At 34.5% G+C, this 12,878-nt stretch overlaps 1 protein-coding gene and 1 pseudogene across 1 annotated transcript in view; one reads left to right on the top strand and one right to left on the bottom strand.

Annotated features, from left to right (window-relative positions):
• Positions 1 to 8,806, bottom strand: part of LOC135321265 (uncharacterized) — a 71,073-nt gene extending 62,267 nt beyond the window's left edge. The window contains exon 1 of the mRNA XM_064485507.1: positions 8,590 to 8,806. The gene's annotated coding sequence lies outside the window, so the exon portion shown is untranslated. The remainder of the gene's footprint in view (positions 1 to 8,589) is intronic.
• LOC135321266 (programmed cell death protein 6-like) lies at positions 8,542 to 9,146 on the top strand (annotated as a pseudogene).
• Positions 9,147 to 12,878: the final 3,732 nt, after the last annotated feature.

Below are 12,878 nucleotides of genomic sequence, written 5' to 3'. Positions count from 1 at the left end.
GTTTAAATCTATTCATGCACTCCAAATCTTGATATCAATTCAAAAACAATAAAAATGACTCAGGAGATGCCATTGGCACAATAAGCTAGATCCAAATATTGAGTAAGACAAACTATCCTATTATCAAACATACTCAAGGAGAACAAAATAAACAATATTTTGTAATATAAACAGCAATTATGAGAGGAGAAAATACTCAGACACAGTGTACCAAACAGATGCATCTTTAGGAAGGGAAATATGAGACATCCCCACACCACTAATATCGCCTCCTCCCTTGGTGCCCCAAGGTTGAATCTGTAAGGACGCTGATGCGAAGAAGAAGTCAATTGCATAGTTAAAACCTTCAGTACTTCCGCATTTTTGTTTAGCCTTGTAACTTTCTTAGTAACACTTGATAGACTATATTAGAAACATTTTCTAAATGCTAAGACTTGTATCAAACTGAAGTGAACTTACTCATTTTCTTATCGTTCTCTATCCTAGGCAACATTAAGTTTCTTGAGAATAGAGTGTCCTTTTTTTACAGCATCTTTAAATGCCTAGCATTGTGCAAATACAGAATAGGTGTTCATGATCTTCTGTTCCTGTTGAATAAAGTATCAGTGCCTTCTAATCAAAGACCAGCAGTAACACACCCATGGCTAAACAAGTTGTTTTTATGATTCATGGCAGCCAGGAAAAACACTCATCAAAAGGAGCAACAGGGCATCTCAAAAGAGAGTGTTAGAAAGAATTTATCATAGGATTTGGCCCTGTCATAGGTAACTCTGAGGCTCATCAAACACCTTAGGAGGAGTCTACTCATTCAAAACTACGGTACATTTCTTGAAAGTTAGAATAATAAAGAAGAGATCAAAATTTTATCATTTTTATTCTGAATAACCAAAAAATGCAAATTTTTCAAGTTCTTTTTTCTACTACTAAATTCTAAGAAATTTTAACCAGGAGAACTTTAATGGATAACTTCAAGTTCCATCTGTGCCCATGAGAAAAATTTTACAACTAATGTGGTAGGAATGTCCATTTTGCTATTTCTATGATAATTCTTGATATGAGTATAATAGTAAATAAAAATAAATGAAGAATTCTTAAACTAAGTAATGTACCCTCAATGAACAACCTTACAATCTAACTTTACATAAGAAAGAAGAGTAGAAGTCTTACTTTCTAAGCTGGGGAGTTGACTAACAGACCATTTGTAGCAGTGGTTTTGGATGGAGTGATTCTGTATAAGTGACTGAAGGAAAGATAAGTTTAAGCTTGCCATATAAACAGGTGCTAGTGCTGACATGCTAAGAAGAAGATTGGAAAATGCTAGCAGCTTTGTGGTTCAACAAGAAATAATATTTCAACTTAAAATAAAAAGTGTTTGAAGACATCTGCAGATACAGCTATAGAATAGTCCTTAAGAAGGCCATTTAAATCCAATCTAGCCCTTGAGTTGTAGTTACTTGAAAACCTAGAGTCCCAAACTATAGATTATATTACAGATGCTGTTTTTTCCCAGAGATTCATTTGCCTGGACTCTTGTTCCAAGAATGCATTACCAATTTCTCTCTAACTTGGTTAGAAAGAAACTTGACAAATGCCACTGTGGAGCATCCAATTTCAAGGAACATGATCTGCAGTGTAACATTTATGTGCTCTATTACTTAGCAGAAATCATTTTTAGTTTGGTAATGATCTCCTAAAAACAATCAATGACAGTATGAAAATAATTATTGCTGAAACTGATTTTCAACAGTAGTTAGAAATTGGAGCCAATTATCTACAGGACTAGACTTCGAGGAAGCCTAAAGCCTGGAATAACAAAGAAATGATGCACCTGGGAAACTGACCTTCGATTCACCTAGTCCCACAACAAATGCCTAGGCATACACTTAAATTGTTAGCGGTTATGTGCCTTTCATTGGCAACCAGGGTATCGCTTGAATCTCAGACATATCACATCCCCATAGAAAACAGCAGAGCATGGTTCTGCAAAAGGGGCAGTGGACTACTCACTCTGCTCAGGGGTGGCACTGGGTACTGTTGTAGGGATCTGAAGTCAGAGAAGCTTGTCCTTTTGACTGTGACTACTATTGTTTTCCTGGCTTTGCGTAGCAACTTTGTGTATATTAAAGGGCCTTTGTCATTTGAGTCTTTGGCCAACTTCCTTTCACCATCCTCAGGCTGGAAGCCCTGCAGACTGACGCCTAAAGTAACTTTAGCACAAGGCATCACATTCTGGTTTACCGACCTGTGGAGATATTCTTTTTAAAAATGGAAGGATAGGATCCCAGAAAAAAACAAACAGGTTCAGAATTTAACCCTTCTTGTGCCAGACAACAAACGCTGTGTAGCTGGAGAACTGGGAAGAACAGTTGTCAAAGCGTGCTCTCCTCCCTTTTGACTCAAGGCTCTCTGGCACTTTGGCCAACTGGTTAAAAACAAACAAAAACAAAACACTAGAATCTGAAGTGAGCAAAACGTGTAAAAAAATATACGATTTCACTGTGGCTTCTATTGCCTCAATACAAGAGGCACCTAACGTTTTACAAAAGAAAAGAAACAGAAAGCCACCAGATTAGGTGTCTGGCTGGCAAGGAAGCAGATACTAAAACTGTGGTCCCTGTGGCTGGAAGGAAGACAGCTGTCTATAATGGTGCTGCTGTGAATGGCTGAGGTCCTGTGGGCCTTGCAAGCCCCAGCCTGGCAGGCAGCAACTTTCCAAGCATGCTTTGGCAAACTGTTGAGGTATTAGATATGGGAAAGGGTGAAAAAGGAGCTGAGAAGTGCTCTTGCTTATACTGATGCAATTCTAACTAACTACAGGGGGAAAAAATAGGATGAGGAGATCAGATCACGTGAAAGATATGAAATAAGTTAAAGTATTGGCATCACCCTTGGTTGTGAGTAACTCTGTTCTAAGATGTGTGAGTTAATCTCTCTGCTCTTACAGACAGGCTGAAACGAGAGCAGTGACCTTGGAGCGTTGTGATTTGCACAAGCTAACTGGGTTACAAATAATGGTATTCAGAAGACTGAGTATTAGAAATAATTTTCTAATTAGAACAGGTGGCCTCCAAGTGCAAAAGTAAAGGTGCTTAACTGATACAGGAAATTTTAATTGGTAAGAGTAGACAAAGCTATTTCATTTTGAAACTTCTGATTAAAATATGGTGCATAATATGTATGGGATCTGGCCAGGAAGAAGGAGTTTTTTGACTGGCATTGTTGCCATTCTGAGTACTGTGTTTTGTTATTGTCCAGAACCATCCCACACATTAGAGGAAGATTAAGATCTCTGCCCCCTGCTCACCAGAAAAACACTTCATCTTAGAGTCTACAATCATTGAGCAAAAGCACTTCCACATAATTGGGGGAGGGGGGGAAGGCTAGAGGTGTGCTCCTTAATGTAAATTTACTAAATGCACACTGACAAATTTTGATTTGTCCAAGATTCCTAGTATTAGTACAAGACCTAGAGTTAATATGGTCTTGTGACCATGCTGATATCTACTCTGACATAATTTTGCTCAGAGGGACATGACTTCTCTGGGCTGAAGCTAATTGAAGTAAGGGAGCAGGGATGGGGAGTAGGGGAGGAAGGATTCACAGTGCATCTGAATCCTTTCCTGGGTGACAAGTCTTAATTTTGAACATTTTTTCCTGTTTTTATAGATTTTAAAAATTATGGTTTAAAACTACTATCTTTATGGTGGGAAGGGTCAATCTGGGTAAATACATATTCCTTCCTTCAATATTAGATGGTTCAAATTTAGGTAAAATGCCTCAAAAATGAGACTAACCAAGTGGGAGCTGACAAAAGTAAGCACCTTTCTGTAGACCCCAGGTGAAAAGAGCTCAACTGTGACAGGAGAGAAGACGCAGGCTTGCTGCAAACGCTGAGCCCTTGGAGGGGGTCTGCAGCTGAGGCACATTCTAATGCAGCTCAAGTGTGCCTTCTACACAAGGAGCTCATGCATTTGATGGTGGTGACTCCATCTTCACTGCTACAGCTACACAAATGTTCTGGTATAGTAAGTTTCCTGTGAGAGAGCAGATAGTAATATGGTACGTGAAACAAAAACTTTGGTATTATAAGCCATCAGGCAGCTAATGAATCTGAAGTAGCTAATCCACGGGAGGATTTTGTCAGCAAACCCTCATGGTAATCCCATGCAGTTACCCTGTCCACACCAAGGGCAAAATAAGACAACAAATAACTTGAAATTTGACAAAATCATAACTACCTTTTCTCCACCATCTTACCCAGATAAAGTGAGTTTGTGTTCCTTTTCTGTTGAAGTCATGCAACTGGCCCTGACAGAATGCAAAATCAAGCACGCAGAGATAGTATGCCTTAATTCATGCAAAATATCGAACATTTGCAATTGGTCTTCCCATAAAAATAATTTACTGAATATGTTATTTTAATGTCTATACTAAAACCTTTGGAAATGAGTCTAAAGTGACATAAAATTCCATATGAAATCATTGACAGATATGTAAATGTAGCATAAACATAAATATGAGACAAATTTATTAGTGTCCTTTATGAATTAAATCTTATGAAACATCCCAATATTGTAAAAATGCGGATTTAAGTCATTATTCCACTTAAACTTTGGAGTACTATTTTTTAAATCTTTGATGTTCCTAGATATTAATATAATTGTTCTTTCTAAAATTCTAATTTTTTTAGTTAGACAAAGACAAGAAATATATTTATACTGTTAAAGGAGCTTAGCAGTTTGGGTTCAACATTAAGGATACCTGTGATAAAAAACTGAGTAATGAAACATGAAAATGAAAATAAAAAGAGATAAAGGAGTATTAGGCTCAGCTTCAGTTCTTTTACTAGTCTATATTGTTCCTTTTTCTGGCTTTCACTTATTAACTATAGATGATTCTAATTGAGATACTAAATATTATGTATTTAGCAGTGTTAAATAAATTGAAAATTATTAATGTGAATACATAATCTTTTGAAAAAAGTCATTTTCCTGCTCTGTAACCTTAGGACTTGTTACTCTGTGCCTCTCTGCTTCTTCTTTTCAACCATAATTGATTAGTTCAGGTACTTACTGTATTAATACTGCTTATAATTTGTTTAATTTCCTATTTATTATGTATATATGTATGGAATACATACACACATGCATATATGGCATACATATCTTGGACTGCAAAATTCAATTGTAACTGTTAAGACGTCAGTTTTTCCAAATTTGATCTGCAAATTCAACACAATCTCAATAAAAATTTCAGCAAGCTCTTTGAAGATATCAACAAAATTATCTCAAAGTTTATATGAAAGGCAGAAGATCTAGAATAGCCAACACAATACTAAATAAGAAGAATTAAGCTGAAAACTCACATTACTCAATTCCAATACTTATTCTAAAGCTACAGTAATCAAGACAAGCATATCCTGGCAAAAGCCGAGACACACATATCAGTGTAATAGAATATATAACCCATAAAGAGGTTCTCACAAGTTTGGTAAACTGGTCTTTTACAAAGGAGCAAGGGCAACTCTAAAAGATAGTCCTTTCAACAAATGGTGCTGAATAAATGGATTCCTTATGCAAAAATATAAATCAACTCACAAATCTTAAACTTTTCATAAAAAGTTAATTCAAAATTAATCACAGTCCTATTTGGAAACACAAAATAATAAAGTTCCCAGAAGATAACATAGGAGAAAATCCAAATGACCTTGCCTTTGATGACTCTTAGACCCAATACCAAAAGCACAATCCATGAATGAAAATCATATTAAGTTGTGCCACATTAAAATTTAAAACTTGTGCTCTGTGAAAGATTCTGTTAGAAATGAGAGCACAAGTCAAAGGCTGGGAGAAAATATTTGCAAAACACGTATAATATAAAGGATTTGTATCCAGAATATAAAAAGAACACTTAAATTTCAAAAATAAGAAGTAATCTAATTAAAAACCTGAACAAAAAAACCAAAAAAGACTCATCAAAAAATGTACAGATGGTGAATAAGCATATAAAAAGATGTTCAACATCATTTATCATTACGGAACTGGAAATTAAAACAACAGTGAGTACACGTCTATTATGAATGGCTTAAATTCTAAAAACTAACAATACCAATTGTTGGTGAGAATATGGATCAACAGTAATTCTCACTCATTGCTGGTAGGAGTGCAAAACTACAGCAACTTTGGAAGATAATTTAGCATTTTGTTACAAAGCTAAAAATAATCTTATCATATGATCCAGCAACTGTGCTAACAGGTATTTACTTAACTGATTTGAAAATTTATGTCCACATAAAAACCTCCATGGGTATCTTCACAGCAGCTTTATTCAAAATCACTAAAATGTGGAAGCTTAAGATGTCATTCAATAGATGAATGAATAAACAAACTAAGGAACATCTATACATATACACAATAGAATATCATTCAACCATAATAATACATGAACTATCAAACTACAAAAAAAATTAATGAGTCTTAAATACATGTGGCCAAATGAAAGAAGCCCATCTGAAAAAGCTACAAACTATATAATTACCAATTATAGAACCTAGAAAAGACAAAACTATAGTGATGGTAAAAATTTTGGCAGTTTCCAGGGCTTGAGAGCCAGAGGGTAGGACTGAGTAGGTATCATTTAGGAAGTCAGAAGAATCCCAGGATGGAATGCAAAATGTAACAAAGCAATAGAACTCTATTACAAATACACAAAATAACCAGAGCTCTCGAATAAGTGGCTCATTTTAAAATTGGGGAAGGAAATAAGTCAGATGAGTTTAGAACATGTTGTAGTGTCAGAAAGTAAGGAAGTGCTCAAAAAAGAAAAATACACAATGAAAAATGTATGCCAAAGAGACACAGGAGCCAATTTAAAGAGCTCCAAGTTGCCAAACCTGGAACAATTTCAGCAACAAAACAAACAAACAAATAAATAAATAGCATTGGATTTATAACCAAAAGTATGAAATAAATATCCATGAGTCCATTCTGATTAAATAAATTATTAAATACATAAAAAATACATAAATAAATAAGGAAGAAAAACCAAATCTACCCACAGGAGAATATCAATTTATGTCAATACTGCTCTCAAAGAGATGGGGCATCAACTCTTCACTGCTTAAGTGTGGCATGCAGGGAGTGATTCCTTCCAAAATATGCAATATAAAAGGAGGGTGGAAAAGAGTAATTTTACAGTGCAGAAACCTATTATCAAGGTCCTCATAAAAAATGATGTCATGTTAATAGTATGTACCTTTGATATAATCTGATGAAAATGGTGCTTTATTTCTGTGATCTTTCCACCAAAACCTATATCCCCAGTCTAATCACAAGAAAATAGACAAAATATCAGTTAAGGGGTATTCTACAAAATATCTGATCAGTACCCCTCCAAATTGTCAGGATCATTAGCAACAAAGGCAGTCTGAGAAAATGAAATAGCCAAGGGGAGCCTAAGGGAGTAAGGGGGACAGAATGACTCAATGTAATCTGGTATCCTTGCTAGAATGCCAAACATAAAAGGGATGTGCATTTGGTAAAAACTAAGAAAATCTTAATGAAATGTGGACTTGATAATGATGCATCAATATTGTTTTCTTAATTGGAACAAATGTATCATATTAATGTAATATCCTAAGTAATATGGAGAATCGCTACACCTTCTGTGTAATTTTACCAAAAATCTAGAACTGTTCTAAAAATTAAAGGTTTATTTTAAATTAGAATAGATTGGTTTTTTAAAAAGCTACTTTTATTGTTCCTTGAAACATTTTCCAGACACTGTTAATGTATATGATAAGTAATAGCATTCTGAACTATGTAGAATCCTAGAAATACTGCAGAGTATATAAGCTTTATTCATTTGACAATGAATATGGAGCATAATGAATGGAATGGAAGGAGGGGTGCAATAAAGACAGTTACTTATTTCATGGTAAATTTTTAGTTGTGTCTACATCACTGTCACTCCATCCACTCACCTAATGATTATGATAACATTCCTTCATTTTATTGGTGGTGTGGTTCCAAACCTAACATAGCAGCTAGCACTATACTAGGCATTAATTAAAATAATGTTTTAAATTAATGTAATTTCCTTGCTTGCAATACAGTGGGCTTCCACTTCCAGCCATATGGTAGACTAAATATTCTGAAATGCCCTTAGGCACTGCAAAATACACAAATGTTATTTCTGTATATATAACAGAATACTAAACAGTTTAGAAAGTCCAGCCCAAATCTTATTTTGTGTAATCCAGACTGTGTAAAACTCATCACTTTTCATCTTTCAAACTTTAAAGATATTAGCTTATAAACAATTTGTAAGAAGACATAAATATTGATTAAAACAATAGTTCAATTCTTTGAATTGTTAGTTGTATAACAAAGGTTATTAAGCCTGTTGTATAGATATTTTTTTGCTTTCATAACATTCATTTAAACAAATTGATCATGTTGCTTTTTCTACAGAGCTGCCAAATATGTGAAACAATGCTCCAAAGAAACTGCATTAAAATTTTAAACAGAGGAGCCGCCCGCGTCCAGCCAGAGTCTCAGCCCAGCCGCGCCTCGGCCCATGGCCACCTACCTGTACCGCCCGGGCCCCGGGGCCGGCCCTGCCACGGGCGCAGCGCTGCCGGACCAGAGCTTCCTGTGGAACGTCTTCCAGGGGGTTGACAAAGACAGGAGCGGCGTGATATCGGACAACGAGCTTCAACAAGCGCTGTCGAACGGCACGTGGACTCCGTTTAAGCCAGTGACTGTCCGGTCGATCATCTCCATGTTTGACCGGGAGAACAAGCCGGCGTGAACTTCAGCGAGTTCACAGGCGTCTGGAAGTACATCGCGGACTGGCAGCTCGTCTTCCGCGGCTACGACAGGCACAACTCGGGCATGATCGACAGGAACGAGCTCAAGCAAGCCCCCTCAGGTTTTGGGTACCGGCTCTCCGACCAGTTTCACGACCTCGTCATTCACAAGTTCGACAGATAAGGACGAGGTCAGATTGCCTTTGACGACTTCATCCAGGGCTGCATCGTCTTGCAGAGGCTGACAGCTATATTCAGACGCTACGACACGGACCAGGATGGTTGGATTCAGGTGTCCTATGAACAGTACCTCTCCATGGTCTTCAGCATCGTATGACATGGGCCTTCTGCAAGTACCAACATGGCTTACGGATAAGAGACTGAAAATGCCAAATCTCTTATTTTAACAAAACGAACACGGATGCAGTTAGATACTGTTCCTGTTTTAGGTTTTGTGTAATGAATATTTGGGGACCCAACTGTACATGTGTGGATAAGCTGGTTAATGTTTCAGAACTGTAACAATAGTCGTTTCAGATATAGACATTTGATTTGAGACTTCACCTGTGCCATGAGGTGAGATGTAATGATGTTTCGGGTCTTCTGCATGCACAGAACTCATCATGTGCTTTTCTAGATAGCTCCCATTCTAGAGTGAAGATACCTTATTAGCCAATAGGAATTTTAAATAATATGGAACTTGCACAGAAGGCTGCTCACATGCCTTACTTTTTAAAGAGGTTTACTCTATTCACTTGCATTTGCAGCACAAGCAATAAAGCACACAGGCCCTTGTCAAAAAAAAATTTTTTTAAACAATTTTACTGGGTTAATTTTTTTTTTCCAGTACACTTGCTTAGAGCCTAATGCTACAAATAATATTTTCAAATGTCAGATACAATTTCTTTCTTTTATGAAAGTGTGTTGGCTAGGTTAAAGTATTAACTAATCTTCCCACAGAGCACAATGATTATGAAAAATTATACATAGAAACATGTGTTTACATGTTGAATTTAATATACAACCAAATACTTTATTTCTATATATTTAAATATGTATTAACCTAATTAAGAAGTAGAAAATGTTTAATGGAATTTAAAAATAATTATGGTTGTACAAAAATGTACCTATAGCAAAAATATGTTTTTCTCAAGATTATAGTTATTTTTTAATATTGGAAATGTTGGAAAAAGTACTGTCACAATCTATTTACTATGGTATTATATTATAAGAAGGGTTAGGTTTGACAAAATATTTTCTTAAATTATAAACATTATTCACTTTGGTATTGCAAGAATAACGCCACTGATTGCATTATCAGAGTAGAAAAGTGAAATGTCAACATGAATGTTAATTTTTAAAAGGTAAAGGCATAATCAGAAAAACAATATTACTAGTATTATTCCCCAAAAGAAAGTATATCATAAATGGTAAAACCCAACAACACCCACATCACCAAAAATAACTAAATTAAAATACAATATGGGTGGTGTCTATACAAAAGGAGGAAGCCTGGACACAGACTGTCACAGAGGCAAGACCATGTGAAGACACAGGGAGAAGACAGCTGCCTTTAAGCCAAGGAGAGAGGCCACAGAAGGAACCGATCCTCCTGAAGCCCTGACTTGAGGATGATAGAATTGCAAGGAAAAAATCCTGCTGTTTAGGCCATTCAGTCAGTGGTATTTGATTCTGGCAACCTTAGTAAACTAAGCCATCCAACACAAGATCACATTATGTCTAGAATGAATTAATTACATTAACTAAATTATGTTTGACTAATTTAATTATTTGAAATAATAAAAAATAGCATAACCTATCAAATGAAATGAAATTTCAAGCTACCTAGAACTTGAAAAAGATTTTTAAAAGTTGTTAGCTCAACAAGGACCTGTGACATAGCACAGGGAACTGTATTCAATTTCTTGTAATAAAATATAATGGAAAATAATCTGAAAAGAAAAAATACATATGTATGTATATGTATAATTGAATTGCTTTGCTGTATACCTGAAATTAACATTGTAAATCAACTAAACATCAATAAAATTTTTTAAAGAAATTATTGGCCCAAGTAGGAATTGAAACTGCGATATAAAATAGAACAAAACATGAACGCTCAACCCATTAAAACTTACTAAATGCAAAGTTGAAACCAGAGAATATTCTCATATTTAAATGTCTCAGAGAAGGTATGACAATAAAATAAAGCATATAACTAAATTTTTTTAAAAAATGATGATAAAAAACTGATAAAATATGATAATAGAGGTACACAGAAATTACAGAAAATCCACAGGTTTTTCTGATAACTATATTCTAGATTTGGCTCATTCAAAAATGCAGTGTAATTCCAAATCAAATCAAGAAAAATAAAAATAAATAAATACTAGAAATGCACACAATTTGTGTGAGAAGTGGACATAACCATAGAAACTAAGTAAATATCTTGTAAAAATTTATCCTTAGACCTTGACAAGAGTTGATAAAAACTGACAAATTGAATCAATGAAAAAAATTAGGAAAAGTTGTTTAAGGAGTGAATTTCAAAATCAAAGTGGATAGAGATGGCTTAATAGATTTGGTTTTCAAATTTACAAAGAAAAATATAAATCTCATGTTAAATGTATTATTATAATGTAGAATATACAAATGTACCCCAATTAATATTTCAAATCCCATTAACCCTTATGTCAAAATATTTTAGCATAACTTTTACTCAAATACTAAATAAGCTTAGGTAAGCATATATCTAAAAATGCAACATATTATAAAGAAAATCTAGAAATATGTTAAAACAATGACTAAAATCTATTTTATTTTGGGAATGTAAGTATAGTTTGATACTAGGATTTTTCACATATATAATTTTGATTTGATAAATTATTAAATATAAAGTAATATACTTAACATTAAATTTTAGTTTTAACATTTATAATTTAATATTTTATTGAATCAAAAGAAAAAAATTACATAAAATGTTATTAAATGCTGCAGTGTCATTTGAGGACATTATATAATGTCATTTGAGAAAATAATAAAATATCTTTATTAACTTTTTAAAGGATATTCCTTTATATGACAATGACTATGTTTCAAGTAAATGGTGACACATTAGAAGTGTATGTCTTAAAGGTGTGAAAAAAACACAGATGGACTGTATTACCTGGGTAATACAATAGCTAATACAGTAGTTAATACAATAATTCAATCTAGCTAATACAATAATTCAATAAGGAAACATGCTGAACACATAGCTGCAAGAAGAACTCAGTATTAAATTATTATAGATGGTATTATCCACCTAGAGAAACTCAGAATACTTACAAACCTACTAACAATAGTAAAAGAAATTCAAATGGTAGCAAAATGAAGATTCATTGGTCTCTCATACACCGACATGATAGGGGTGAAACCCTAAGAAAGCCATTCTCAGTAGCAAGTGCAAGTTTTACCACAGAATAGAATAGAATATTGCTTCCCACCAGTAGAAGATTTTCTAGGGGGATTCTACTGGCCTGAGCATGGTCCACTCTTACCTCCAGCACATGATGGAACAAATCAATTTTATTTTTAAAGTTTGACCATACTTGTTTATTTACTTACTCTTATATCACTTTGCTCTTGTTAAGTATGGGAGTTCTGTGACAGTTTTCATTATTTTCTGTGTCAGCCTTCAATATCAATCCTGTCTTTTCCACCTTACATCTCATACATATTTCTAATTCAAAAAGATACATGCACCCTGATGTGCATAGCAGCACTATATACAATAGTCAAGACATGGAAGCAAGCTAAATGTCCATTGACAGATGACCAGATAAAGAAGTTGTGGTGTGTGTATATATATATATGTATAATACTATATATATATATAGTATTCCATATATATATATGGAATACTACTCAGCCATAAAAAAGAATAAAATAATGCCATTTGCATCAACATGGATGGACCTAGAGACCGTCATTCTAAGTGAAGTAAGCCAGAAAAAGAAAGAAAAATACCGTATGACATCACTCATATCTGGAATCTAATTTTAAAAAAAAGACACCATGAACTCATCTA

This window comes from Camelus dromedarius, chromosome 5, assembly GCF_036321535.1.
Source record: "Camelus dromedarius isolate mCamDro1 chromosome 5, mCamDro1.pat, whole genome shotgun sequence".
NCBI lineage: Eukaryota > Metazoa > Chordata > Mammalia > Artiodactyla > Camelidae > Camelus > Camelus dromedarius.
The sequence above is the reverse complement of the archived record's forward strand: the minus strand, read 5'-3'. Positions and strand labels throughout refer to the sequence as shown.